The sequence below is a fragment of the Ictidomys tridecemlineatus genome, chromosome 12 (genome assembly GCF_052094955.1).
Source record: "Ictidomys tridecemlineatus isolate mIctTri1 chromosome 12, mIctTri1.hap1, whole genome shotgun sequence".
In the NCBI taxonomy this organism is placed as follows: Eukaryota; Metazoa; Chordata; class Mammalia; order Rodentia; family Sciuridae; genus Ictidomys; species Ictidomys tridecemlineatus.
Genome location: NC_135488.1, coordinates 39,364,367 through 39,370,388, shown reverse-complemented (window position 1 = coordinate 39,370,388; position 6,022 = coordinate 39,364,367).

Sequence of the window (6,022 nt, the reverse complement as noted above, 5' to 3'; positions counted from 1 at the left end):
ATGCCTACATTCATTAGTTTTTGCATCAGCTTCTCTTCATTTCTCTGGAATACAGACCTAGGAGTAAATTATTGGGTCTGATGGAAACTCTATGTTAAGCATTTTGAAAAGATTTAAAATTTGTCCAGAACAATTTCACCAGGATGAGGGTTCTATTTTTCCACAACTTGTCAAGAATTTCTTTGTTGTTGTTTTGTTTTGTTTTTGTAGATAGCCATCCTAATGGATGTGAAGTGGCAGCTCATTTGGGATTTTGATTTACATCTCCTTAATGATTCATAAGGGCGAGCATCTTTCCATGTGTCTATTGGGCATTTGTATGTTTTTAGAGAAATTACATGCAGATCCTTTCCCCCATATATTTTTATATTTTTTATTTTTAGCTGTAGTTGGACACAATACCTTTATTTGTTTTTATGTGGTGCTGAAGATTGAACCCAGGGCCTCGACCGTGCTAGGCGAGTGCTCTATCACTGAGCCACAATCCCAGCCCCTGCACCTCTATTCTTTATAACTTTCCAGATCTGTGGTACTTACTTACAGCAATGGAAAATGTGTGAAGACAGCATCTTTCAAGCACAGCACTCTTCGATTTTGATGAAGTCTAGCCTCTCTTTCACTTGTTCGTGCTTTTGGTGCCATACCTAAGAAATACTGTCTAACCTAAGTTTGTGTGGATTGGCTAAATTCATTCTTCTTTAAATTTTTGGTAAAATACAATAATCAGGTCAGCTGAGCCTGTTTTTTTCCCCCTCTGGGAAGCTTAAAATTTTACCAATTTAATCTTATTAATTAGGATCAATTCATTTTTTCTGTTTCTTCTTAAGTTAATTTCAGTAGTTTGTGTCTGTTCAGGATTCTGTCCATTCCACTGTTTTTTTTTTATTTATGTAAGATTTGTAAGAGTATTCCCTATAGTATTCCTGATTTTAGTGATTTGATTCCTCTCTATGTTTTCTTGGTCAGTCTACAAAAGAGTATACCCATTTCAAAGAATCCACTTTTTGTTTCGGTGATTCTTCTCTATTTTCTCTGTCATATGTCATCATTAGTCTTTATTTTTGGCGAGGGGGTACTATGGATTGAACTCAGGGGCACTCGATCACTGAGCCACACCCCCAACCCTATTTCTTATTTTATTTAGAGACAGGGTCTCAGTGAATTGCTTAGTGCCTCGCTTTTGTTGAGGCTGGCTTTGAACTCGCGATTCTCCTGCCTCTGCCTCCCGAGCTGCTGGGATTACAGGTGTGTGCCACTGTACCCAGCTGTTCGTCTTTAATATTGTATCTCTTCTTGCTTTGGGTTCAGTTTGCTCTTCTTTTTCTAGTTTCTTAGGTTAAAAGATTGGCTTACATTTGAGGGTTGCTTTCTTTCTTTGCCTTTTTGGCATTTATAGGTATAAATGTCTGAACACTGAGTTCAGTACATCCTATAAGTTTTAATATGTTGTGTTTTCATTTTTGTTCATTGGAAAATGTTTTTCAATTTCGCTTGTGATTTCTTTTTCTTTGACTTGTTGGTTCTCCAAAAATATGCTGTTTAATTTTCATATATATGGGAATTTCCTGGGCATGGCTTAGCACATAGCATATATACCATGGAGAATGTTTATTTGTTCTTGAGAAGAATGCATATTCTGCCGTTTGGGTCAGGTATTCCATGCATATTTATTAAGCCTGATTTTGATGGGTAAGAAAAATGAGATCCAGATGAGATTAGTGGATTAGCCAACAAACTTGGCTGGTGCTATGATTTGGATCCTGGCTGCCTCTCAAGAGCCCATCTGTTAAAGGCTGGGACCCTAGAGTGGCATTGTTTAGGAATGGAGCTTTAAGAGGCGGGGCCTATTGGGAGACACTTAGGTTATTGGGGGTCAGCCCCCCAACGGGATTGTGGGCCCCAGCCCCTTCCGCTTCTCTTTTGCTCCCTGGCTCAAGACCGAGTGGTTTTGCTCTACCATCCACCCACGCCATGCTGCCTTACCTCAGGCCCCACAGCAATGGGGTCAACCAGTCATGGACCAGAATCTCCAAAAGCGTAAGCTAAGATAAATCTGTCTCTATAAGTTGGTTACCTCAGGTGTTTTTTGTAATAGAAAGCTGGTCACAGAGGTCATATGAAATATCAGGTGAATCATCAAAACTGCTGTTCTTTTTTTAATGCCTTTATTTTAATATTTTATTAATTTTTCTGTGGTGCTGAGGATGGAGCATGCAAGGTGAGTGCTCTATCACTGAGCCACAATCCCAGCCCCAAACTGCCATTCTTGACCATCAAAATGCTTGGCTATCAGCCAGGTCTTACAGTCCAGTGTCCTAGAACGGAAGTGACTTTTAGTCCAGTGTCCTTCCCACGGAACCTGAATACCGTGTCAGGGCGTGCTGTCCTATCGAAGGCATATATTCTCAACTCTCCTTGGCGAAACACAGTGGATATCGATGACTTACTCATCTCCCTCGACAAAGGTAATGCAACTTTCCTCCACACGGTGACTCAAGGTTCACAGCTGGGTCTGTCTTTTGGAACACCTGGCCCACATCAGGGGAAGAAAATGCCAGGGTCACGTTCTTAAGCCCCAGGTGTGGCCTAGATCCCACCTGTACACTTCTAACTGGCCAGAACCCACTCCCAGGAGCAGTGGCCTTGCTTCTGATAGAATTCCGTGTCCTTCGCTAATGACATTGGGAATCTGGTCTGTTCTGTTAGTGGTGGTGTCGGCAGTTGCTTCCCGCCGTGGGGGTTCAGCACCTCTTTGGGTTACTCCAGTTTAAGGGTTTTAGTAATTTTTTAATATGTTTTCAACATCTCAAACTGCAGGCTCTTAAAAATGCTTCTTAGACCTTAAAATATGAAATAAGTGCCCTTAGTGAATTTCTCCAGGTGTGCAGTCCTGCCGTATCTCAGCTAATTTAGAAGTGTCTAACAAGCAGAAAGCCCCCACAGAGACCCTAATAAACACAGTAGAGGTTTTCCATCAGAGGCCTAAAATATCTTTGAAAGGCGTGGCCATCTGTAGGTAGGAGAGAAGAATCGACCTGTGTGGGTTTCTGTCACTCCTGCCTCTCACTCTCTGTCTACTGAAAACTGTCCTCCAACTCGACATCACACAGCGCTGGCTCTCCACAGCTTCCAGTCCCTCTCCCCTTCCCAGAGAACAGGCTGAAAGTTCCAGGCTTCTAATCAAACTTGGGCAACAAGTTCCCCTGTGAAGCTAGCCACGGGCCCACCCAGAGTTGCCTCCCAAGGACAAGAGACATTCCTAACCCTGTTCTGCTTCTGAGATTGTTGCTAAGTGTAATGGGTTTCACCTGCCACTTCTTTGTGCCATCAGATCGAATATCTAAACAGGAAAGAGACCAAAAATCATTCTGGTGATATTACGAGAACAGTTTTGTCATTCAGACCCCCCTAAAGTGTCCTAGAGACCCCCAGCGGAGGTGTCATGTTCAAGCTTTGAGAACCCCTATGTTAGAAACGATTCTCCTTCCATTTAAGTCTAAAGCAGATATGTTTACTATTTGTGGTGAATAATGTCAACAAAAAGTAACAACTCTGCCTTAAAGGAAATTTTCAAAGTCAGTTCATTTGGAGCCAAATATGAATGCTGATGGCCCAGGAACATGGATTCAAGTTGCCATGAATAACATATTCCACCGAGGAAGGGGTTTTGTGAACCTTTATAGCCATAGAACCAAAGAAAATCAGTGTATTTACTGAAGGTGCAATAAATGCACTGATGGGGGCATTAGCCAGGTGTTCAGGCTTCAGAACAGCCAGGAAATCCTTTCGACAGGCTGCAGATATTACCTTTCAGCATGCCTAGCTTTGGGGTTGGTGGAGGCTAGATGTCTACTAGGCTCCGCAGGACATTCCAAGAGCAATCAGAGGATGTTAGATCAGGTACAGAGGTGGAAAGAAAAGGGTATCAAAGAATTACAACAGCCCAAGATGATTTGGGTTCCCCACATTTCATCTCTCCACAGTCACCATGATCTAGTCATTCAAGGTCAAACCGTCTTCAGAATCTTACAACACAGAGGCAGCTTCTTCACAGAACTTCAGTTCACAATGAGGATCTGAATCTACAACATCGGATTCCCAGAGTTGGATCCTTACACCCTGAATAGTATGTTACGACACATCTAAAACTCAGATTTACTTCTTGTTGCTTTTCTCCCACGCATGTGTGTCTAGTCACATCTTCAAAGAGAAACCAAGCCTCTCATCTCAACCTGGATCCCAAAGAGAGGGCTCCATTAACATTTTCTGAATGGGGAGGCCAAAAAAACCAGGAGGACGGCCCTGCCATGTTTAAACCATGATGGTTTGCAATGGTGTTTAAAAGGAAAGTTTCAAACAGCGAGCCCTGGCCATGTTACATTTACTCATTAATGAAGTAACCAACAGCGATAGCAAAAAAAAAAAATCAAAAAACCTGGTTGCTTGAAAGCTCGATGAAAATTCTATGTGTGCACTCATTTGTGTGTAGACAGATCCCTTTTATCTACTTGCTAAATAGGTATCATTAGATGGTTAACAAACATGTAGGGTAGTTCAAAACCAAATGCATTTACCTTCCTCAGGACTGTAATCCCCAAAACTTCTTGAACTGATTTTCCCCCCAGGCTCTCAGATCCGAAGGCCTTCCCCATTTCTGCAGGTTAATGGGTCACTCCATAGGACTGTAAACCGTTCAGGCCTTTATCAGTTGTTATTTGTGAATCTACTGTAACCTGACAATTGAGTCTCAGAGTGCTCTTGATATTCAGAGAAAACTACAAAAGAATTGGCCAGAGGACTTGAGGCTAACCTTTCTCAACTGGTGGAGATTGCCTTTAAGGTTTTCAACAACAAAGATGTGGCTGAAGAAAAGAGAAAAGGATGAGGAGACCCACTGCCCGGCTGCCTCTCACCCTCCAATTCACTCAAGGCAATCAAGAGGAAGATATAAGCCATCACCAGTGAGTGCCTCCTCCCCCAGCTAGGACCCAATAGCTCTCAGCAAAGATGGAGCCAAACCAGTAGGAACTTTGCAAGCAGGAGGAACCCTGGATAAGGGAATGCCCGAATCATCCCCAGAGAGGGAAGCTACGAGACCAACCAGAACTCTTACCAATGTCCCCTTGCAGAAGATGAAGGTGGATGGGACAAAGAGGCTCATCATTTGGCTCCTTTAATATGATCCAGATTTCTTCCAAGGACCCCTGTGTTACCTTAGATGTAGCTGGAGAGAAAGTTGAGTTTTTACTTGACTCTAGAGAGTAGAGTCACCTACTCTCTACTGACTACTAGAAAAGTCACTACCCAGAAAACAACACATCCAGGAAGGGAAAAGCTAGTTTCTGAGCCTCTGACATAGAAGTGGGTTCAAAGATTTTAAAGCCCTCATTTCTGTATGTTCCTGAGTGCCCCATTTCCCTTTTAGGAAGGGATCTATAGCCCTTCTTTTGGGGCAACAGTGAATTTTGAACAGGATATAATGGAAACAGGTGTTCTTAGAAACTAAGGAGCCGAATTCATGGGCACTACTTGCGAAGACAAGTGGAATCAGCTATCAGCACCAAACCTGTAAAAGTCATCTTACAGCAAATTAACAGCTTGGATGACGTTTGACGTTATCCACTAAACCTGAACCAGAGGCCAGGCCTAGAATCAAGGCAGTGCTTGATGGGCTTTGTTTATTTGTTTTAGGGAGTACTAGGGACTACCACTGACCTACATTTCTAGACCCCTCCCCTCCTTTTTTTTCCTCCCTTTTAATTTTGAGGCAGGGTCTAGCTAAATTGCCCAGGCTGGCCTCAAATTTGTAATCCTCCTGACTTCAGCCTCCAGAGAGTGGCTGGATTTACAAGTCTAAGTCTGCACCACCTCGCCTTAAGCCACTTCTTAAGCAGGGTTATTAAGACCCTGTAACACTTGTCATGCCTGCACGAGAAGAAACCAAGGACAGATAATAGAGGTTTGTGCAGTATCCCGACTCAGGTAACTTGCCTTTTCATCCAAGTTTAAAATTAAAAAAAAA